This window comes from Castor canadensis, chromosome 1 (assembly GCF_047511655.1).
Source record: "Castor canadensis chromosome 1, mCasCan1.hap1v2, whole genome shotgun sequence".
Classification (NCBI taxonomy): Eukaryota; Metazoa; Chordata; class Mammalia; order Rodentia; family Castoridae; genus Castor; species Castor canadensis.
The window spans coordinates 46,414,589-46,439,958 of NC_133386.1; the positions used below are offsets into that span (position 1 = coordinate 46,414,589).

Consider the following 25,370-nt stretch of genomic DNA (forward strand, 5'->3'; position numbering starts at 1 on the left):
TGACTGAGCTGGGTCGGAACCATAATCCTCTTGATCTCTGACTCCTTAGCTAGGATTACAGGAGGAAACCACTGGTGCCTGGCAGCTGAGAGCATCTTGTGTATACGTTTTCATGTTACAGTCAGGGATTCAAAGTATTTGTTTTAAATGACAACTTTACTATCTTTTTTTGCATTAAAAATGTTTTGAGTTTGGGTACATACTTACATGTTCCCTAAGTGAAGACTTTGCAACACTCTTTCTGCTCAAGATTTCTCACAGGTGTATGCTATTCTATGTTCTTGAATTAAACTGGGCTGACTAGAGGCTTTCCCACAGTTCACATTGTAGCCACTTCCCCATGCAGTGTCATGTTTGCTAAAGTCTCATGATAATGAGACTTTCCTACATTCTGTATTTGGGAATTCTCTCCTGCATGAGTCTTCCCATGACTCTTCAGGGAACCAGAACAGGTCAACAATTTTCCACATTGCTTGCACTCATAGGGTTTGTCACCAGTGTGAATTCCTTCATGTTTTGGAAAGCTACAGCAACAAATGAAAGCTTTGCCACACTGCTCACATACGTAGGGCTTCTCTTCACTCTGATATTGTTGATGTCCTCGAGACTCGCTTAAATACAGGAAGGCTTTCTCATCTGCTTATATACATAGAGTTACTCCCCATTGTGAATTTTTTCATGTTTTTCAACTTGAATCGAAGGCATGAAAGCTTTCTCACACTGCTTACAGACATAGGGTTTCTCTCTAGTGTGAGTTCTTTCAGGTATTTCAATGTAATGAGAAGAACTGAAGGCTTTCCCACAATGTTTATGTACATACAGATTTTTTTCATTTTTCTTTTATTATTCATATGTGCATACAAGGCTTGGTTCATTTCTCCCCCCTGCCCCCACCCCCTCCCTTACCACCCACTCTGCCCCCTCCCTCCCCCCCCAACCCAGCAGAAACTATTTTGCCCTTATTTCTAATTTTGTTGTAGAGAGAGTATAAGCAATAATAGGAAGGAACAAGGGTTTTTGCTGGTTGAGATAAGGGTAGCTATACAGGGCATTGACTCACATTGATTTCCTGTGCGTGGGTGATACCTTCTAGGTTAATTCTTTTTGACCTAACCTTTTCTCTAGTACCTGTTCCCCTTTTGCTATTGGCCTCAGTTGCTTTAAGGTATCTGCTTTAGTTTCTCTGCATTAAGGGCAACAAATGCTAGCTAATTTTTTAGGTGTCTTACCTATCCTCACCCCTTCCTTGTGTGCTCTCGCTTTTATCATGTGCTCATAGTCCAATCCCCTTGTTGTGTTTGCCCTTGATCTAATGTCCACATATGAGGGAGAACATACGATTTTTGGTCTTTTGGGCCAGGCTAACCTCACTCAGAATGATGTTCTCCAATTCCATCCATTTACCAGCGAATGATAACATTTTGTTCTTCTTCATGGATGCATAAAATTCCATTGTGCATAGATACCACATTTTCTTAATCCATTCATCAGTGGTGGGGCATCTTGGCTGTTTCCATAACTTGGCTATAGTGAATAGTGCCGCAATAAACATGGATGTACAGGTGCCTCTGGAGTAACAGTCTTTTGGGTGTATCCCCAAGAGTGGTATTGCTGGATCAAATGAAACCATTTCTTTTGATGAACAGAAGCTTTTTAGTTTTATGAGGTCCCATTTATCTATGCTATCTCTTAGTTGCTGTGCTGCTGGGGTTTTGTTGAGAAAGTTCTTACCTATACCTACTAACTCCAGAGTATTTCCTATTCTTTCCTGTATCAACTTTAGAGTTTGTGGTCTGATATTGATCCATTTTGAGTTAATCTTGGTATAGGGTGATATACATGGATCTAGTTTCAGTTTTTTGCAGACTTCTAACCAGTTTTCCCAGCAGTTTTTGTTGAAGAGGCTGCTATTTCTCCATTGTATATTTTTAGCTCCTTTGTCAAAGACAAGTTGGTTATAGTTGTGTGGCTTCATATCTGGGTCCTCTATTCTGTCCAACTGGTCTTCAAGTGCCAGTACAATGTTGTTTTTATTGTTATTGCTTTGTAATATAGTTTGAAGTCAGGTGTTGTGATACCTCCTGCATTGTTCTTTTGACTGAGTATTGCCTTGGCTATTCGTGGCTTCCTGTGTTTCCATATAAATTTCACGGTAGATTTTTCAATCTCTTTAATGAATGTCATTGGAATTTTGATGGGAATTGCATTAAACATGTAGATTACTATTGGGAGTATCGACATTTTTACTATGTTGATTCTACCAATCCATGAGCATGGGAGATCTCTCCACTTTCTGTAGTCTTCCTCAATCTCTTTCTTCAGAAGTGTATAGTTTTCCTTGTAGAGGTCATTCACATCTTTTGTTAGGTTTACACCTAGGTATTTGATTTTTTTTTTTGAGGCTATTGTAAATGGAATTGTTTTCATACATTCTTTTTCAGTTCGCTCATTGTTAGTGCACAGAAATGCTAATGATTTTTCTATGTTGATTTTATATCCTGCTACCTTGCTGTAGCTATTGTTGATGTATAGATGCTTCTGAGTTGATTTTTTTGGGTCTTTAAGGTATAGGATCATGTCATCTGCAAATAGGGATATTTTGACAGTTTCTTTACTTATTTGTATTCCTTTTGTTCCTTCTTCTTGCCTAATTGCTCTGGCTAGGAATTCCAGTACTATGTTGAATAGAAGTTGAGATAGTGGGCATCCTTGTCTGGTTCCTGATTTTAGAGGGAATGGTTTCAGTTTTTCTCTGTTAAGTGTAATGCTGCCTGTAGGTTTGTCATATATAGCTTTTATAATGTTGAGGTACTTTCCTTCTATTCCTAGTTTTCTTAGAGCTTTTATCATGAAATGTTGTTGGATCTTATCAAAGGCTTTTTCTGCATCTATTGAGATGCTCAAGTGGTTTTTGTCTTTGCTTCTGTTAATGTGGTTTATTACGTTTATTGATTTTCGTATGTTGAACCACCCCTGCATCCCTGGGATGAAGCCTACTTGGTCATGGTGAATAATCTTTTTGATGTGTTGTTGAATTCGGTTTGCCATTATTTTGTTGAGGATTTTTCATCAATGTTCATTAAGGAGATTGGCCTATAGTTCTCCTTTATGGAGGTGTCTTTGCCTGGTTTTGGGATAAGTGTAATATTGGCTTCATAAAATGTGTTAGGCAGTTTTCCTTCCCTTTCTATTTCATGGAACAGTTTAAGGAGGGTTGGTATCAGTTCTTCTTTAAAGGTCTGATAGAATTCAGCAGAGAATCCATCAGGTCCTGGACTTTTCTTTTTGGGAGACTCTTGATTGCTGCTTCAATTTCATTTTGTGTTATAGGTCTATTCAGGTGATTAATTTCCTCTTGGTTCAGTTTTGGATGATCATATGTATCTAGAAATCTGTCCATTTCTTTAAGATTTTCAAATTTATTTGAATATAGGTTCTCAAAATAGCCTCTGATGATTTCCTGGACTTCCATGGTGTTTGTTGTTATCTCCCCTTTTGCACTCCTGATTCTACTAATTTGGGTTTTTTCTCTCCTCATTTTAGTCAGGTTTGCCAGGGGTCTATCGATCTTGTTTATTTTTTCAAAGAACCAACTTTTTGTTTCATTAATTCTTTGTATGGTTTTTTTGGTTTCTATTTCGTTGATTTCAGCTCTTATTTTTATTATTTTTCTCCTTCTATTTGTTTTGGGATTTACTTGTTCTTTTTTTCTAGGACTTTGAGCTGTATCATTAGTTCATTGATTTGGGATCTTTCAGTCTTTTTAATATATGCACTCATGGCTATAAACTTTCCTCTCAGGACTGCCTTAGCTGTGTCCCATAGGTTCCAGTAGGTTGTGTTTTTATTTTCATTGAGTTCCAGGAACTTTCTAATTTCCTCTTTTATTTCTTCGATGATTCTTCATTAAGTAATGCGTTATTTAGTTTCCAGCTGTTTGCATGCTTTTTGTCTTTACTTTTGTTGTTGAGTTCTACTTTTACTGCATTTTGATCAGATAGTATGCACGGTATAATTTCTATTTTCTTATATTTACTGACTTGCTTTGTGCCCTAGGATATGATCTGTTTTGAGGAAGGTTCCATGGGCTGCTGAGAAGAATGTATATTGTGTAGAAGTTGGATGAAATGTTCTGTAGTCATCAGCTAGGTCCGTTTGATCTATTGCATATTTTAGATCTTGGATTTCTTTATTGATTTTTTTGTTTGGATGACCTATCTATTGATGATAATGGGGTGTTAAAGTCTCCCACAACCACTGTGTTGGCGTTTATATATGTTTTTAGGTCTTTCAGGGTATGTTTGATGAAATTGGGTGCATTGACATTGGGTGCATACAGGTTGATAAGTATTATTTCCTTTTGGTCTATTTCCCCTTTTATTAGTATGGAATGTCCTTCTTTATCTCGTTCGATCAATGTAGGTCTGAAGTCTCCTTTGTCAGAGATAAGTATTGCTACTCCTGCCTGTTTTCGGGGGCCATTGGCTTGGTAAATCTTCTTCCAGCCTTTCATCCTTAGCCTAGGCTTATTTCTGTTGGTGAGATGGTGCCTTTTGATGGGTGAATTAAGTCTGTTAACATTAAGCGTTAGTACTGATAGGTATGTGGTGATTCCTGTCATTTAGTTGTCTTAGTTGTTTGAAGGTTTGATTGTGTGTACCTAAGTTGAAGTTACTCTCTACTTTCTTGCTTTTTCTTTTCCTGTGGTTTGGTGCTGTCTGTCTTTTCATGGTTAAGTTGGGTTTCACTTTCTGTGTGCAGAATCCCTTGAATAATCCTTTGTAGTGGTGGCTTTGTGGTCACATATTGTTTTAGTTTCTGCTTATCATGGAAGACTTTTACTGCTCCATCTATTTTGAATGATAGTGTTGCTGGGTAGAGTATCCTGGGCTTGAAGTTATTTTCATTCAGTGCCCAGAAGATCTCACCCCATGCTCTTCTTGTTTTGAAAGTTTCTGTTGAGAAGTCTGCTGTGATTTTGATGGGTTTACCTTTGTATGTTACTTGTTTTTTCTCTTTTACAGCCTTCAATATTCTTTCCTTAGTTTCTGAACTTGTTGTTTTAATGATGATATGTCGTGGGGTAGTTCTATTTTGATCTGGTCTGTTTGGTGTCCTGGAGGCCTCTTGATTCTGTATGTGAATATCTTTGTCTAGATTTGGGAAATTTTCCATTATTATTTTGTTGAATATATTACGCATTCCCTTCGCTTGCACCTCTTATCCTTGTTTGATGCCCATGATTCTCAAGTTTGGTTTTTTGATGGAATTGTGAGTTCTTGCATTTTCTTTTCACAGGTCTTGATTTGTTTTATTAATAGTTCTTTGGTTTTTCCTTTAATTACCATTTCATCTTCAAGTTCTGAGATTCTGTCTTCTGTTTGTTCTATTCTGCTGGATTGGCCTTCCGTTTTGTTTTGCAGTTCTGCTTCCTTCTTTTTTCTGAGATTTTCCATATCCTGGCTGGTTTCCTCTTTAATGTTGTCTATTTTTGTCCTGAGTTCATTTATCTCTTTATTCATTATGTTCTCTCTTTCACTTTGGTGTTTATACAGTGCTTCTATGGTTTCCTTTATTTCTTCTTTTGCTTTTTCAAATTCTCTATTTTTGTTGCTTGGAATTTCTTGAGTGTCTCCTGTACATTTTGGTTGACCCTATCCAGTATCATCTCTATAAAATTCTCATTGAGTACCTGAGTATGTCTTCTTTTAAATTATTCTTGTGGGCTTCATTGGGTCCTTTGGCATAGTTTATCTTCATTTTGTTGGAGTCTGGATCTGAGTACCTGTTTTCTTCATTCCCCTCTGGTTCCTGTACTAATTTTTTGCTGTGGAGAAACTGGTTTCCCTTTTTTTTCTGTCTTCCCTTCATTGTCTTTGGTGTTGCTACTGTCCCTGTACTGTGTGCAATTAAGTATTTTCTAGCTTGTAATAATAACAATGTTAATATTTAGAATGGAAGGGTGAGCTGAGATGGAAAGCAAGAAGTTAATGAAATGGGAAAAACAAATACACAGACTGGAAGGAGAAAACAGAACAAGGTATCAGACAAGAAAGTTTCAAAGTTATAAACAGGGAGCTTTATTGTGCTAATCGACAGTAAGCTGAACAGACATTAGAGAGACAGAGAGAGAATTGAAAATAAAAAAATAATAAAGTAAGAATAAAAATTAAAAATAAGTAAATGAAAGAAAAATCTATATATAAAAATGTACTAAAATAAAATGAAAAAATAGAAAATTAAAAAAACCCAAAAAACCAAAAAACCTCCAAATTCAAATGCAATGAAGTTTCAGTCTTAATTATTTTAGTGTCCGTCTCAGTCTCCAGTCCTGGAGATGGTGCCTCAGATGTTTTTCTGTAGTTGTCTCAGCAAAGGGACGCATAAGGTAGAACAAAACTACACACACATGCACAAAAAAACCCCCACCAAGTGTCCCAAGTTCAAATGCAATACAGTTTCAGTAAGTTTTTCAGCTTGCAGGTGTAATTCAGCTGTTCTCTCATCAAAGGTAGGGAGACAAAGAAAAAAAAGAGTCTGGAGACAGTTCTGAGAATGGTATCTGCAGTTGTGGCTTGACTGCCCGCTGCTGTCAGCCTGCTGTTGCTGGAGGCGTTATTTATGCAGATCTCAGGGGTGAGCTTAGCACTCACCTGGCCCTGCAGGCTTTGTTTACTCAGATTTCTCCTGTGTGTGAGCCTCTGCTACAAGCTTTCCCCTTTCCAAGCACACTGGGAAAGATGACACTGCACCTGTGTTGTCAGGCCTGCGTGTTTATTTACAGTTCATGTGGGAGGTGGGTCTTCCCCCCTCTCCTGTGGAGTTTTCCTCCCACCACCACTTTCACAAGCTTTCCTGCTCCTGATTACTGGGTGGTGCTGCTGCTCCTGCCAGCCACCATGTTTGTTTACAGTTCACGTGGGAAGTGGGTCTTCCCTCCTCTCCTGTGGAGTTTTCCTCCCTCTGTCACTCTCACAAGCTTTCCCACTCCTGGTTGCTGGTCGTGTGCCCCTGCTCCCGCCAGAGGCTCTCCGGCCAGGCCGGCTTGTTAATTTACAGTCCCAGGAAGGATTCCCTTCCCCCAGTCTTTGGTGTTCAGTGCTCCCCACCCTCTTTCCCATGTGTCTTTATTGCTCTTATTGCTTATTACTCAGTTTCTCTTTTTTTTCCCCGGGTGGAGGTTAGTCTGTCCAGGGGGCTATGCTGCTCTGGCCCAGGCTTATCTGTGGGAGTACTGCGTACTGGGAAGCTCACCTAGTCCATGTCTTCCCAAGCTGTTTAGGTGCCGGTGACTGGAGGCCTGGGGGCCCTCCTGGTTTCTCCGTTTAACGTGAAGTGGAGATTCTCTGTGCTGGCTGGAGGTGTGGAGGGGTCAAAGTTGTGTCTCTTCTCAGTGATTATGCCTGCAAAGTGTGTCTCCAGCATCTCTCCAAGATTTCACTATTGGAGGCTCACTTTCTGCTTTCTCCCTCTAGCTGCCATCTTGGAATCTCTCATCATTTTATAACTATAATACAAACATTTAGAAGTCTGATATGAATGAAAGTTTTTTTAAAAAGGGTGTGTTTAAGGAAACTTGAATAAGAAAGTGTAATAATTATGATCAAAGTACATTACGTGAATGTATGCAAATTCCAGAATGAAACCCCTCATTTTGTACAAGTAACCCCTCACTTAGATGTATATCCTATGGAAGCTCAGGCAGACCTGCCCATGAGACATACTCAAGATTATTCATAGCATGTAGTATAGCAGCAAAATACTGGAATAACCCTGTTATCCACTAGGCAGAAAGTAGAGATCTTATAAAATTACTTACACAATTCATAAAATTATACAGAAAAGAGATAGCATTAACAATCAAAGAAAACAAATTCATGTGGTAAAATATGTTTGTTTGGGTTTTTTTTTTACAGGTTTTTCTCCTGTCTTTTTTTCTCAGTCATGTATGAGCTACAACACCAATCTTTGATATTCATCTTTAACCATATTTTCTCCTTTTGACTCCTATCTCCCTCCACTTCTATTTTCTATCTATAATTAAAGTAGATTGTTTGTTATTTTTCATCTCTCTCTTTCTCTCATCCACAATCCTTCTTTGTTGCCTTCATTTTTAGCATGTAATTAGATTGTCAGATCATTTTTTTGTTTGGTTTTTGGTTCTGTTTTGTTTGTTTTTCCTCTTTCCTCTTTCTCAACACAATTTTAGCTAGACCTTTGCTATCTATCTCATTCCACTTTCTCATTATCCCCATCTATTAACCTTGATTGCTTCCAACTTTCAGCCATAAAACCATACCCTTGCACTATTCATTAACATTATCCCTCCTATCTTCTTCCTTATTAAGCAAGGTCTTCCTAGTTGATGAAGTATTATCTTTGTTCATTTAATCTTCCAAAGATCCTGGAGGAGTGGTGATTTTTTTTTTTAAATAGGGATCTCTGTATTTTCATGGTAGATGTTTATCAACTGTGATTGCTTCTGTGGATAAGCTTCCTTTTCCTGAGAGTAGTAGGGAGATGGACTCAACATGCTGAGCACTATGGTTGAATGTTTTAGTACTGAGGAGCCCCCACTCCCATTCTAGTGATGAAAAATTCACCACAACCCAGTCACTACCCTGTCTTGCCTAAACATAGTGAAAATTTTGACTGAAAAGACTTAGAGATTAAAACATCCAACCAAAATATTGACCTCTGAATGACCTTAAATGCAACATGGAAATACAAGTTATATGAAAAGATAAGTAAATGTGCCTCCTCAAAAAGACAACAATTCCACAATAAATGACATGAAAGACAGTGAAACATATAAAATTTCAAGTAATGAACTGAAAAGAGCAATGAAATTAAAGACATTAATAAATGCCTGTATGAATTCAAGAATGATACAAACACATATCTGAATGAACTCAAAGAAAATTTAAATAAACAGCTGAATGAAATAAGGAAGAAAATGCAGGATATAAAAGAGGACTTCCATAAAGTCAGAAATCCTGAAAAAAATCAAATTGAAATCCTGGAAATGAAAAACTCAATAGCCCTAATAAAAACTTTTTAAAAGTCTTGCCAATAGAATAAAAAAGGTGAATAGAGAAAACCAAGGATTGAAGATATTGAAAACAAAATAGAGCAATTAGACAAAGATAAAGGAAAACTACTAAGAAAATATGAAGAGTATGCAAAACCTCTGGAACACCTTCAAAAGCCCAAACCTATGAATCATGGGTATATAAGAAGGAAAAGAGGTACAAATAAAACCTAGATAACATAATCAATAAAATAGTAGCAGAAAACTTCCACAATTTTGAGAAATGGAAGGTCTCTCAGATTCAGGAGGCTTTTAGAACACTAAACAGACATGATCAGAAAAGAACCACTCCAGACATATAATTAAAACTCATTATTTAGAGTTTTACAGAGCAATGAAAGAAAATTGAAAGCTGCAAGAGTGAAGCAGTAAGTCATATATAGATAAATCCATCAGAATAACAACAGACTTCTCAAAAGAAACTTTAAGTGTAAGAAGGCATGAGATGATATATTCCAAGCATGGAAAGAAAATAACTGTCAGCTTAGATTGCTGTGTCCAGCAAAGATATTGTGCTTTAAGGAGAAATGAAAATTTCCCATAATAAACAAAAATTAAAGAGTTCGTGACCACTAAAACAGTACTGCAGAAGATAAAGGAATCCTACAAACAGAAGAGGTAGATAAACACAACTAGGAAAATAGGGGAAACAATAAGTCCATTAGATAAATAATCAAATGAGGATCAGAAAGACACAAACATCATAAAACAAATTGACAGGAAATGTTACATACCTTTCAATAATAACACTAAATGTCAATGTTCTCAATTCTCCAATCAAAAGACAGAATGGTGGGGTGCATTGAAAAATAACACCCGGCCATTTGCTGCCTACAAAAAATGCATCTCACTAACAAGGAGAAGATTTTCTAAGCAAACTGACCCCCAAAGCATGAAGGAGTAGCTGCACTCGTATCTGTAAAACAGACTTCAAACTAAAATTAGAACAAACAAAGACCACTTCAAATTAATATAATGAAAATCAATCAAGAGTTGATAACAATTTTTAAAATACACTCACCAAATATTAGCACACCAACTCCATAAAGCAAACAGTATCAGACTTGCAAGTCCAAATAGACCCCAACACAATAATAGTCCCATAGATGGATCATCTAGAAAAAATAATCAATGAAGAAACTTGAGAATTAAATTACACTATAGACCAACTGGACTTAACATTTACAGAATGTTTCTTCCAGCAGTTTCACAATATGCATTCTTCTTAGCAATACATTTCTATAAAACAGATCACATTTTTAGGACATAAAACAAATGCAAGAAAATAGAAATAACCCTCTCCTATCAGATAAGGGAATAAAACTTGAAATCAGTAGCAAAAGAAACTAGATAAAATATTATACTACAAATTACACTACAGAGCTACAGTAAAAGAGATAAAATAGTATGGTACTGGCACAAAAATGGACACAACTATAGCCATCTGATTTTTGAGGAATCAAACACATACATTGAATAAAGGACAACATCTTCCAAAAACAGGGCTTAAAAGACTGGATATTCACCTGTAGAAGACTTGAAACTAGAACTATACCATGTACAAATATCAATTCAAAATGGATTAAAAATCTTAATGTAAGACCATAAACTTTGAAACTACTAAAGGAAAACAGAGCAAACACTTGAAAGTAGGGATATGTAATTATTTTCTAAAGAGCAAGAATTGACAAGTGGAATCACATCAAATTAAAAAGTTTCTGCACATCAAAGGAAACAATTACCAGAATGAAGAGCCAACCCATAGAATGGGAGAAAATCTTTGCAAGCTATTCATCAGATAAAGGGTTAATATTCAGAATACATGAAGAATTTAAAAACTTGAATATCAGTAGGATAAATAATACAGTTAATAAGTGGTCAAATGTAGTGAACAGATAGCCACAGAAGAAGAAATACACATGCTTAATAAATATGAAAAAATCTTCAACATCCCTAGCTACAAAGTAAATGCAAATCAAAATGACATTAGTATTCCATCTTACCCCAGTCAGAATGGCTATCATCAATAAAACAAATAATGGTAAGGATGCAGGGGGAAAGGAACAGTTAGTTATACACCGTTGGTGGCAATCTAAACTAGTTCAACCACTATGGAAATCAGTATGGAAGTTCATCAACAAACTAAAAGTAGACCTAACTTATGATCTATCCCACTTTAGGGCATATATTCAAAGGAGTGTAGATAGAGATATTTGCATACATGTTATTGCAGTGTCATGTACAATAGCCAAGCTTTGGAAACAGCCTAGGAGCACCAAACTGATGAGTGGATAAAGAAAAAAATATATATATATACACACACATTGGGGAATTAGTCAGCTACAAAGATGAATGAAATTATGTTATTTGCAGGAAAATGGGTAGAACTTTAGCTCATAATGTTGAGAGAGATAAGACAAGCTCAAAAGGCCAAATATTGCATTTTTTGCTCATATGCAGAGTTTAGATCTAAATGATGAAAATTATTATAATGGGGTATGTGCAGAAAGAGAAGGCTGTGTATGGGAATCAGATTGTGGGAAAGAGGGGGAAATGAAGAGGTACTGGGTGGTGAACAAGTTCAATGTATGTTTATCTATCTATCATCTATCTATCTATCTATCTATCTACCTATCTATCTATCTATCATCTATCTACCTACCTACCTACCTTCCTACCTACCTAACTATTAATATAAAGATACCATAATGTAACCCAGAAAACACTGTTTGAAACACCTTTGAGAGGTTAAGGGAATATAGTTGTGGGGTTAACTTTTTCAAAACACAGAGTATACCTCTGTGAAAATATCAAAATGAACCCCCCTTGTACAATAAACATATACTTGAAAATAATATATACATGGGGCAAATGGGCTAGAAAATTTAGGTATGGTACTTATCTCATCCATTTCTTTTATAAAGTTTGCAGAGACAACAAAGCTGACTTCCTGAATTTTACTGGTTATGTCTAAGAAAGTTGAGACTCTATCTTGTGGAGAATAAGCTATCTGGTGGGGAATGCTTTATCAACATTCTCTATGTGTGTGTATATCATAATTGATGTGGGATAGTGCTATGGTTTGGACGTGGTTTGTTACCCAAGGGTCCATGAGTTGGGAAGTAGGTCCTAGTGTGGCAAAGTTGAGAGGCAGAAATTTCAGAGGGGGCCTAGTGGGAGGTTTTAAGTCAATTATAAGCATTCCCTAGAAAAGGATTAGGGTATTCTCATGGAGTCATGGTTAAGTTTCATGACAGCATTAGTATAAGAGTCTAGTTCTGCTCAGATTGTCTGTGTCATCCTGCTGAATATTTGTCCTTCCTCTCACATGGTAGCACTGCTACCCTCCATGAGTTGGTATAGTCATGTACTGGGGGACCCTCAACAGATCCTGCATCATGCTGTTTGAACCTTAAGCTGCCAAAATATGAGCTAAAATCCTGTTTTATTAAAAAAAAAAGAAAATATAGTACTAACCCATAAAGGCAAATATTCTTGTACTTGTGGATTTTCAATTCTATTCTTGGATGTATATCCTGTGGAAGCTCATGTAGGTCTATCCAGGGGCCATGCTCAGGAATGTTGATACCATGTATTACAATAGCAAAATATTGGAATACCCTAATTATTGAGCAAACAGAAAGTAGAGATCTGATATACTTACTTATACATTTCATAAAATTATACAGCAATGAAATATTGAAAACCAAAAGGAAACAAAGGCATGTGGCAAAATCACAACAAAAATGAAAGTGACAATATAAAGTTAAGTAAAATTAAGGTCAAATAATTTAACTGGGTAACAATTAAAGTCTTTGTTTGCAATGATGAAGAGAACAGGAACATTCTTCATGGAAAAACAAATACTGAAATGGAAAAAGTTCTAGTAAGTCTAACAATATTTTGATGTAGCAGCAATCATAGGGGGAACTTTAGAAAATAAATTTAAATATTTATTTGATATAGACATGTAATAGCACACTATCTGAAAACAGATATTTTCCCATGCAGTTATATAATATATTATATGTTGAAATCATATCATTGACAATTAAACTTCTTAAACTACCAAAATTAGAACTCATAGAGCACCATTGCCTAAAGGCAGTGGCAATAATACTAATAATCAGCAAAATAAAACTTTACAAAATAATTATATCAACACAAACAAAAATTATCAAAATGACCAGAACTTATTACAAAAGTTAAATTGGAAGTCTAGATTATTTTGATAGCAACAAAATTATATGCATGGCTATGTTAAAAAGTCTATTCATAATCTTAAAATGTTAATATTTTAAAGATCAGCATTGGAAATCCATAAAATAAGCATGTAATTAGAGAAGATAGAGAGGGCTGGGCTTGCTTAGCAAGTATGAAGCCCTGAGGTTTAATCCCAGTTACAAAAAAAAGAAGAAATATAAATGCAAATGAACATGAGAAAATAATTAAAATTAACACATAAATCAACAGAGTAGAAAACATTAAATTATGTTTCAAGTTGGTCACCAGTGGCTCAAGTCTATAATCCTAACTACTTGGGAGACTGAAATCTTGAGGATAGTGGTTGCCAGCCTGGGAAAAAGGTTTATAAGACCCAATTTCAACAGAAAATAGGTGGGAATGGTAGTGTGCACCTGTCATTCCAGCTATGGTGTGAAGTCAAAAATAGGAGGATGGAGGATGGCAGGTCAGGCTGGCTTAGGTGAAAAGTGAGACCCTATAAAAACAAAAAAGTCTTCACATACACAAAACCAACAACAAATGCAATTTATTTTTCAGAGGATGGAGACCCAAGAAACAATAAAACCCCTCATATCCTGAATAATCTATAAAAGAAAGAAAATACACATTGGTATCATTATAGAGTGAATGAAAATGTTATAAACACAGAATTGGAATAAATTGGTAAAATTATGGAACAATATGTTGTAATTTTTTCATTATCTTAGCATCTACATGATAGGAACAGGACGCATACTGAGAAACATATGAAGTACATATGGAGACCATGAAAGTGGAGCTCACAAACACAGTGTGATAGAACGATGTGGAGAAATGGTAGAATATTGCAATGCTGGTTGTGCAAGAATTAATCTATATATAATTGATAAAATAAAATCAGTGTTCAAAAATCATTGTGAAGCTAAAAATATTTTTCACCTTTTATTTTATTGTTTTTATATTTACTTAAATGTATATACATTGTTTGTGCCACTTTCCTTCCCCCACCCCTTCCAGGCAGAACCTGTTCTGCTCTCTTCTCTGATTTTGATGAAGAGAAAACATAAGAGATAATAAGGACATAACGTTTTTGCCAGTTTAAGGTAAAGATAGCTATATGGAGAGATCCTTAGCCTTGCTTCCCTGCACGTGTATATTGCAACCCACATTGGCTCATTTCTACCAAACCTCTTCACCACTTCCTGGTCCCCTTCCCATTTCTAACAAACGTCTTTACCACTTCCTGGTCCCCTTCCCATAGTGGTTCTGCCAATTTACTTTATTCACTCCTCAACAGGGAGCACATCAACCATATTCAAGTTTTAGGTTTCTTTTCCTTTCCCTGTTTCTCCTGTGCATGTTCTCCCCTTAGTGTGTGACCCATGTCCAATAATATTACTACATTTGTTTTGGGTCTATAATCTGCATACGAGGGAGAATATGCAATTTTTGCTTCAGAGCTTGCCTAACTTCACTTAAGATGATGGTCTCTAGTTCCATCCATTTATTTGCAAATGACAAAATTTCATTCTTCTTTGTGGCTGAGTAAAATTCCATTGTGCATAAGTACTACATTTTCTTGATCCACTTGTCAGTAGTGGGGCATCTTGGCTGTTTCCATAGGTTGGCTATTGTGAATAGTGCTGCAATGAACATGGGTGTGCAGGTACTTTTGTAATAACTTGAGCTGCATTCCTTCAGGTATATCCCTAGGAGTGGTATTGCTGGATCATATGGCAGATCTAGGCTTAGTTTTTCCTTAGTTTTTTTAAGAAGCCTGCATAATGTTTTCCAAAGTGGTTGTACTAGCTTACATTCCCACCAGCAGTGTATGAGTGCTCCTTTCCTCCTGCATCCAAACCAGCATTTATTATTTGTATTGGTCTTGATGGTAGCCATTCTAACAGGGGTAAGGTGGAATCTTAGTGTGGTTTTGACTTGCATTTCCTTTATGGCCAGGGATGATGAGCATTTGTTCATGTGTTTTTTGGCCATTTGGATTTCTTCCTCAGAAAAATTTCTGTTTAGTTCAATTGGCCACTTCTTTATTGGTTCATTGATTTTGGGGGAGTTTAGTTTTTGAACTGTCTGTAAATTCTGGTTATCAGTCCTTTGTCTGATATATAATTAGCAAACATTTTCTCCCACTCTGTGAGTAGTCTCTTCAGTTTAGAGACCATTTTTTTTGTTGTGCAGAAGCTTTTTAATTTCATGTAGTCCCATTTGTTCATCCTTTCTCTTAGTTGCTGGACTGATAGAATTTTACTGAGGAAGTCCTTGCCTATTCCTATTGTTTCCAGGGTATTCCCTGCTCTTTTGTGTACTAACTGCAAGGTTTCAGGTATGATATTAAGGTCCTTAATCCACTTTGATACTAGTACAGGGTTACAGTCATGGATCTAGTTTCAGTTTTCTTCAGGCAGATAGTCACTTTTCCCAGAACCATTTGTTGAAGAAGCTGTCTTTTCTCCATCATATGTTTTTGGAGCTTTTGTCAAAAGTAAGATGGGCATAACTGTGTTGTTTCATATCCTGGTCCTCTATGCTGTTCTACTGATCTTCATATCTGTTTTTGAACTTAAAAAATATTTTTAAAAGTTGATGAAAAGATTTCAATATATATATATATAGTATATATTATTTATATAAATAAATTTATAAAACCATCACAATATGTAAAACAATGAAGAACTGCCACACATTAGACGAGGAATGCAAAATTGGAAGAGGTCCAATGTGATGGCAAAACAATGGTAAATTTTTAAAGGTAATGCTTGAAGAAATGATATTTGTCCAAATTAGATAACCCCCTAGACAAATATCATACAAGATTCATATCTTATAACACATGCAGTGTGAGATACAATTTAAAATCAAACATAAAAAATTAAATATAATGTTAATTAGGATAATCCTTAAGATATTTGCATAATCTTTGTGGTGGAGGAAGTGCTTTTTTAGCAAGGCCCTAGACTTAGAAGCCATGAAGGAAACATTGGCAGACTGGCTACATAAAATTAAAAGCTTTCCACATTTTTTAAAAGGAAGCTATTGATTGGGAAGACAAGTTTTCCTCTATAAATGCTTCCATAAAACACTAAATAAAAGTCAAAGTAAAGAAACATGAAAAAACATATATAAAAATTTTAAGGCTTAATAAATATAAAAATCATTCACTTCTATTAAAATCAAAAGGGTTGTGAATTGGGGTTGTGTGTGTGTCAGGGTAGCTGAAGTGGTGCTTGTGACCTGTGTGGGTATGCTGTGTGAACCTGACTAAGAGCAGTGGAGAATGAGAAATAAGACACATACAGACATACAGACATAACACGTAAAAAGCTGGGGACGGGAGGGCTGCACTTTCCTGGTGGGAAATGTGAATGTCTACCTGAGCCAGAGTGTTTATTTTAATAGGTCAGTACAAGAAAAAGACTCAGGTAAAATTCAAGCTTTAACAATTCTTGATGCAAGGTGAAAGGAATGAGGTTTGGTGGGCTAATTTTCCTAAGGTGATAGAAGCTTAATTACAACACATCAGTTCTGGAATCATCAAGGCACGCAGGACACCTTATCTAAGGTATTGATGAATCTGGCATCAGGGAGTCTCTTAACAGTTCTGGTACTTTATCTAGTTTTGCATCAGGGGCTGGTATGTGGGCACAGCAGATTGTATTCTTCAAGGAGATGTGAGAACAAAGGTCAAGTACCAGGTACTGGGAAAAATATGGTAAGAGAGGCTGTGCAAACTCATACCATGGAGAGGCTGTGCAAACTCCATTATATCCCAGTCCAGGGATCATGCCTGTTCTCCAACAAAGTGGTAGAGCACTTGCCTAAGAACTACAAGGCCCTGTGTTTGATCCCCAGCACCGGGAAAAAATAATAAAAGTAGTGGTTCACAACTGTAATCCTAGCTTCTCATTAGGCAGAGACCAGGAAGACGGTGGTGTGAAGTCAGCCTGGGTAAATAGCAGGCGAGAACCTATCTAAAAAATACCCAACACAAAAAAGAGCTAGCTGGGTGGCTTGAGTGGTAGAACCCTGCCTAGCAAACATGAGGCCCTGAGTTCAAACTAGAATTTTTTTTTTACCACCAAAAAAAAAAAAAGATTTTTTTCTATTAGCAAAGATCAATAATTCCTATCATTAGTAGCACTGGAGGAAAGACACATTCTTATAGGCTTTTTTAAACACTTGAGCCACATACCTACCCCTCTTATGTCCTATTTGATATGTTATAAGTTGATATGAAGGCAAGTAGATAAAGTTTGCCAACACTTAAAATATTTGGATTCTACAGTCTGAAAACTTCACATTCAGTGAAACATTGCTTCAGAATAAAAATAGAGATGCTCATTACAATATAATGTGCACATTTACTGCAACATGCATGTGCATTAAATGTACATTAAATATTGCATAGCCATACAGTAAAACACTTTTGAGCCACAAAAAGTAATTTATGTGCTGATATGAAAGAATTTTGGATATATGCACATAAGAGGTATAGCGGCTCTGCATATACATGTTTTATAATTTCAAATATATTTTAATATATAAGACAATATCATAAAGATATAATAATCATAACATTTGAGTGGATGTGGATGAATGGGACTGGGGAACACTACTTAAAGAAGATATTTTGTCTGTGAAAAAAGTGACTAAACGCTATGACATACCTTTGCCTTTTTGTTCTTGAGATCCTTTGGTGCTAAATAATATGAAGTGGGTAGTAAAGAGGCGAGAGAATGGTCTTTTAGTAAGGTCTGTCTTGGACATATTATATTCAAGGAAGGGGGGACTCTTTCCACTGTTGGGAGGTTTTCAGTTCCATTACGATGTCCCTCAAAAAAATCAAGCTGAGTATCTGCTGAATCCAGATAGTACCTGTGAAACAAATAATACTGCTTTCAATGCTAAAGGAGTTTTTAATAATAAATGACATTAATGTCATTCACTTTAAAATTATTTGGAGCTCTCTCTTTTTTTAAATACTCTATGCTAATGCTAATAAATTTGTTCAGTTTTTTGTTTTGTTGTCTGCATTTAACATTAAAATTAATAAACTTAAAAACAAATTTCCTTTTCACTTGAGATGTGGTTGTCTAATTCTATGATACAGATGACTCAGATCATTTTTGTACCTCCTTCTCTGTATTTTCTATGCTCCTTGAGAAGTCTTTTTAATGTTTGTTTGTCTTTTCATTTCCTTTAAAGTCCAGTAACTTTTTGATTTTCTCCATTATTTCTTCTATGATCCACTGGTCAGTGAGCAATGTGTTGTTTAGCCTCCAATTGTTAGTATACTTTCTGCTGCTGCTGCTTTCATTGTTGATTTTTACTTTTATTGTACTGTGATTAGGTAGAATCCAGGGAATTATTTTAATTTTCTTCTGTTTGTTGAGACTTTGTGCCCTAAGATATGACCTATTTTGGAAAAAGGTTTATGGACTGCTGAGTAGAATGTATATTGCACTGTTTTAGGGTGGAATATTCTGTAGCCATCTGTCAGGTCCATTTGATCTATGGTGTCATTTAGTTCTAGGATTTCTTTGTTGATTTTTTATCTGGATGACCTATCTATTGGAAATAGAGGAGTAAAGATTAAAGTCTTCCACTACCACTGTATTGAGAATGACAGGCCAATCTGTCAATAAAATAATGGCAAACTGAATTCAACAGCATATGAGTAAGATCATACACCATGACAAAGTCAGCTTCATCCCAGGGATGCAGGGATGGTTCAACGTATGCCAATCATTCAGGGTAATACAGCACAATAACAAAAGTAAAGATAAAACCACTTGGTTATCTCAATAAATGTAGAAAATGCCTTAGATAATATTCAACACCATTTCCTGATAAAAGCTCTGATGAAACTAGGAACAGAAGGAATGTAGCAAAGGCTAAATATGACAAACCTATAGCCAACATCATACTTACTAGGAAAAAGCTGAAACAATTTCCCCAAAAGTGAGGAATGAGACAGTGTGCCCACTCTCCCCACACCTATTCAACACTGTCTTGGAATTCCTAGACAGGGCAACAAGGCAGAAACAAGAAATTAAAGGAATACAAGTAGGTAAAGAAACAGTCAAGCTATCTTTATTTGCAGATGACATGATCTTATATCTAAAAGACCTGAAAAATCCCAACCAAAAACTCCTAGACACAATAAACAGCTTCAGCAAAGTAGAAGGATACAAAATCAGCTTACAAAAATCAGTAGACTTTCTATATACCAACAATGAACAGATTAAGAAAGAAGCTAGGAAAACAATTGCATTTACACTAGCTTAAAAAACAAATGCCTACAAATAAACTCAACAAATGATGTGAATGACTTCTGCAAGGAAAACTACAAACCACTGAAGAAAGTTATCAAAGAAGATAACAGAAGTGCAAAGATCTCCCTTGCTCATGGATTAGCTGAATCAACATAGTAAAAATTGCTATACTACCAAAAGCAATCTGTATCTGCAATGCAATTCCCATCAAAATGCCAATGATATTCATCACAGAGATTGAAAAGTCAACCCTAAAGTTCATTTAGATAACAAAAGACCACAAATAGCCAAGGAACAAAAAAGCAATTCTGGAGGTATCACAATACCTGACTTCAAACTATATTACAGAGCATGGTACTGACACAAAAACAGTAATAAAAACATCATGGTACTGACACACAAAAAAATATTTGAAAGCCAGTGGAACAGAATAGAGGACCCAATTATGAATCCACATAGCTCTGCCCACCTAATTTTTGACAAAGTTGGCAAATACGTACGATGGAGAAAAGACAACCTCTTCAACAATTGTTGCTGGGAAACCTGGATATCTGACTGCAGACAACTGAAACTAGATCTATGTTTGTCATCCTGTATACATATCAACTCAAAGTGGATTAAGGACCTTAATAGAAGATCTGAAACCTTGAAGCTAGTGTGAGAAAATGCAGGGAATACACTGGAAGCAATAGGCATAGACAAAGACTTCCTCAGTAGAACTGAAGTGGCCCAACATAAGAGAAAGGATTGACAAATATGACTATATGAAATTTAAATGCTTCTTCACAACAAAAAAAATGGTCTGTAAATTGAAGAGGCCACCCATAGATGGGAGAAAATCTCTGCTAGCTATATATCACATCAGGGACTGATAACCAGAATATACAGGGAGCTCAAAAAACTAAACTCCCAGAAATTCAGTGACCCAATGAAGAAATGAGCAAATGAATTGAACAGAACTTTTTCAAAGGAAGAAGTCCAGATGGCTAAAAAAAATGCATGAAAAAATGTTCACCATCCCTGGCCATAAAGGAAATGCAAATCAAAACCACACTAAGATTCCACGTCACTCTTGTTAGAATTGCTACCATCAAGAACACCACCAACAAAAAATGTTGGCAAGGATGCAGAGAAAAAGGACCTGCATACACTGCTGGTGGGAATGTAAGCAACTACAACCACTTAGGAAAACAATATGGAGCCTTCTTATAGAACTAAGCATAGATCTGCCATATGATCCAGCAATACCACTCCCAGAGATATTCCCAAAGGAATATGAGTCAGGTTACTACAAAGGCACCTGAGCACCCATGTTTATTGCAGCACTATTCATAATAGCTAATCTATAGAAACAGCCAAGATGACCCACTACTGACAAATGGATTAAGAAAATGTTTATACACAATTGAATTTTACTCACTCTCAAATAGAATGAAATTTTGTCATTTGCAAGTAAATGGATGGACCTGGAGGACATCATCTTAAGTTAAGTTAGTCAGGCTCAGAAGGTCAAAAGCCACATGTTCTCCCTCATATGTGGATTATAGTTCTAAAACAAATGCAACAATATATTCAGACATAGGTCACACTAAGGAAAGGCCTCTCAGGGGAGGAACAGAACAAGGGAAAAAAGCCAAAAACTTGAATGTGTTTGATATGCTTACTGTATAGGAATGAATATAGAAATTTTAAAGAGGCCAGGGCCACCATGGGAAATGGACTAGGGAGGAGTGATGAGGACAGCTAGAGATGAAACAGTTAGGGCTGTAATACATATATGCGTGGAAACAACACAAGGAAACTTCCTGTGTAGGTACCTTTATCCCAAACTAACAAAAATGTGTTTCTCTTTTTGTCTTTTATGTTTTTTTCTTCTACAAAATCAGAGAATAGGTTTTGCCATTGAGTGGGATGGGGAGGTGGCAGGGACAGGGATAAGAGGATGGATATGGTACAGTTAATGTATGCACATGTATGTAATTGCAAAAATTATACCTGTTTAAACCCTTCAAGAAATCAGAGGAGAGGGGATGAAACAAAAAGAGCAGTGGAAGGGGTAAATTCAAGTATGATGTATTTGAAACATTGTAAGAACCTTTATTAATATGCAAGTTATCCCCACCCAGCACAACAATAAAATAATTGCAAAATTCTTATTGCTGTTGCTCTTCTCCCAGCCCTCTTTGTCTTTCAGTCTACTAGATAGCAGGCTAAATTGGATACTTGCCTCTGGTTTGGCAACTAGTGCTGTAGAGAGAGGGGTGTTTGCAGATCTCTTTGGAGTTTGTACTGACTCCAGGCAAGCTTCACCCTATCTCTCAAGATCCCCAGAACTTACAGACTGTAATTATTTACCAAGCAAAGAATTTTGTCCAGATGTTGTCTAACCTCTGATGGTGTTGGAGGTACAGTTCCTTGATGGTAATGCTACCATACTCTGGTTCCCTGTGACTTCTGTGGGCAACTGCTGGGTCCCAGTAAATCAAGTAGGAGTTTTGCCAGCAGTGTTGGGAGTCAATGGGGCTCCAGTATGGGAGCCATGCCCAGGGAAGTTCAACAAAAGTGGCTCCAGAGAGGGCTATTGTTCTGGGCCACAGCAAAGTGTAGCTTCATTTCTGGTCACTGGATCCCACAGCTCTCCTTGACAGATTGTCCTCAGGACACCTTTGTTCATTGGGCACCAGACTCCTCCAATGGGTTCTTGTGATGAAGGTTTCAACTCTCCCAGCCCCACCAGGGGAGCCAGGGCTTGGCACCCTGCTGGGCTCTGATGCTCAGCTTAGGTGTATGGCTGAGAGTGCAAACCTGCAAACATTTCTCCATGTGTTCTGTTGTTTCAATAGGTTTAGTTTCAGGCAGAGTTCTGCTCCTCCCAAACTGTGGGGCCTAGGGTGTATCTTTCCAGTGGACTGCTTCCACTTTCCTTCAGGTTTATGGAGCTCCATCTGTAGCTCAGAGCTGTCAGTAATCTGTCATGTTAAATCAGATTTGCTTAAAGTTTACACCATTTTTCTATAACAATGTCTTTTTGAAGCTATTAGATTTCTAAGACACAGTTAACTGGCTCATGAAGGGAAGTTAATCAGATGCCAATCTACAAGACAGAAAAATCTTCAAAGAAAAATACTTGAAAATTACTTCAAACACTAACAAATTCTGACAATAGAACCCTCTCCTATCCTGATTTTTAAACAAAGCACATTATGTTAGTATTATACATTTAAAGAAATTCTTGCTTCTCTACCTCCCAGGAATTTGGGTCATAATGTCAAAATTTGCTCTTTGTGGGTCTTTCTTCATTTTTTATATGTCAACATATATAACAATCACAAACAGATTCTCATGGAATAAACTGGACATTGCAATGGAAATAGACATGCCACATGAGCATACACAAGGAGATTGAGGCCAAGGAAAGTTTTTAAAGGTGAAATAAGGAGCATTACATAAGACGTTTTGAAACAATATTACTTGGAAATAAGGATGAATTATAGGGATGGAATTCTAAGGATGAAAAGACAAGTGCTACACATATTCTCCCAGAATACTTTTTGTGTAAAGTTGAAGCAGTCTTTGTTCATGGTTGTGATTTCAGCAAAGTCTCTGGTGAGTAGATTATATTGTAAGAAATACATGCAGGAGATATGCTCCTTCATAGCACCCCAATTTACTTCCTTCAGTTTGTGTCTTTCTTTCTTTCTTCATTCTTTCTTTCTCTTTCTTTCTTTCTTTCCTTCTTTCTTTCTTTCTCTTTCTTTCTTTCTTTCTCTTTCTTTCTTTCTTTCATTCTTTCTTTCCTTCTTTCTTTCTTTCCTTCTTTCCTTCTTTCTTTCTTTCTTTCTTTCTTTCTTTCTTTCTTTCTTTCCTTCTTTCTTTCTTTCTTTCTTTCTTTCTTTCTTTCTTTCTTTCTTTCTTTCTCTCTTTCTTTCTCTTTTTTTCATCTTTCCTCCCCTTATTAATTAATTTTGGTTAAGGATTGGCAAAAGTGACTCAATGATTAATTTGACAAATTTTGTAATTTCTCTTTTTGATCAAAATCTTTCTCCAGAAGTATCACTCATCTTGTTTTAAGGTGTTGTTGTAACTTGATGCCAGAATGGACCTGTTTGGTTATCTGGTCTGGTCTGCTCCCACATTAGGGGAAGTGATAAGCAACTTACCCCCAACCCTACTTCCTCCCTTACCTCTCGCTACCCAGCAGGAACTATTTTGCCCTTATCTCTAATTTTGTTGAAGAGAGAGTATAAGCAATAATAGGAAGGACCAAGGGTTTTTGCTAGTTGAGATAAGGATAGCTATACAGGGAGTTGACTCACATTGATTTCCTGTGCATGTGTGTTACCTTCTAGGTTAATTCTTCTTGAACTAACCTTTTCTCTAGTTCCTGGCCCCCTTCTCCTATTGGCCTCAGTCTGAAGCATTTCTTAAGTCATGTTTGTCAAGGTATTTGCAGTAGAAACTGATCATGACATTTCAATTAGAGTCTCATTGTGATATGAAGCAGTGTTCTAATATCAATTTGTTGTCCTGGTTTGCAGTTCAAATATCACTGGTTATGGCACTGACAGTTCAATAAACTTTCTATGTGGTCAACATATCAAGCACAAGGGTTTTCCCTTGAAATTTACATCAACTTATCAAAATTTAATTTTGTGACTTTAACAAAGAATATTTTGTCTTCTTTGTAATTCTGTGGGAGATATTTAAATCAGAGGAAATTCAAAGAATTGATTATCTACTTTAACCTACAAGTAGATGGGAAAAAGCTTTAAAAAAAATGAACAAAGCTGTAATCTAATAGCAGTACTTTATAATCTTTCATTAAAAACATCATTTTCCTCTATAGAGCCAGATAGATTTTTACCAAAATAATGAAAGAAAAAAGTTTTTTTGCAAAACAAGTTTAGTTTTACCAGATTTGGCTGATTATATATAAATGCATCAGGACAAGAGGGAAAGTGATCTCTCCTAAATTAAAGAAAGAAGTCTCTCGACACTAGAGTGCCAAACCAAGGCAAGCATTAGATTTTACCTGTAGTAACTAATCTTTTGAGATTCCTGGGGTTCTAAGTTACAATTTTATTAGTTTGTTATAAGAATGGAAAACCTAAAGCCAGGTATTCTGTGCATGTTTTCAAATATGCTAGTGTTTTCAATCATTTCTTGTTATAAAGAGAATGTAGTTTTATTTAGTTTATGGGACTATCCACATTGCCATGAAAAAATAAAATACTCATGAATTTCTTAATTTGCAGGAATCCAGTAGTGAGAAAAAAATTATTACACTGTTGTTCACAAAAGTACACTTTAGGAGGGATCCAAGATGACAGCTACAGTAAAGAATCAGAAATTCTAAGCTTTGTGACTCCAGAAACCTCCTTGAGACATCAGAGCTACACTTGGGTAATTCTGATTGCTTCTAGCAAAAATTTATAACTGCCATCACATTAGATACAAATACATTCAAACACTGACTCTTAAATCAGCTTTAGTTGCACCTAAGAGCTGCAAAAATCCTGTGCTGCACATCCAGCAAGGCATGTCCAGCCCTGGGAGAAAGTCCCTTGGCCATTTCACTTCTTTTTCCTTTCTTTTTTTCTCCAACAAGCAGAAGACAGAGCATTAATCAAAATCAAACTCTGATATCCTTCACCCCTAGCCCATGTAAAGCCTCCCTATGCTGTGCTGCACTGAAAAAAACAGCACCATTTCTCCCTGCCAGCTGGCTCCAAAGCTGCATGCATGAATCTGCAGAATGAACAGAT

The 25,370-nt window shown here is 36.4% G+C and overlaps 1 pseudogene; it reads right to left on the reverse strand.

Moving 5' to 3' along the window:
* LOC141420855 (amine sulfotransferase-like) overlaps positions 1 to 25,370 on the reverse strand; it is a 154,866-nt pseudogene that overhangs the window by 33,292 nt on the left and 96,204 nt on the right.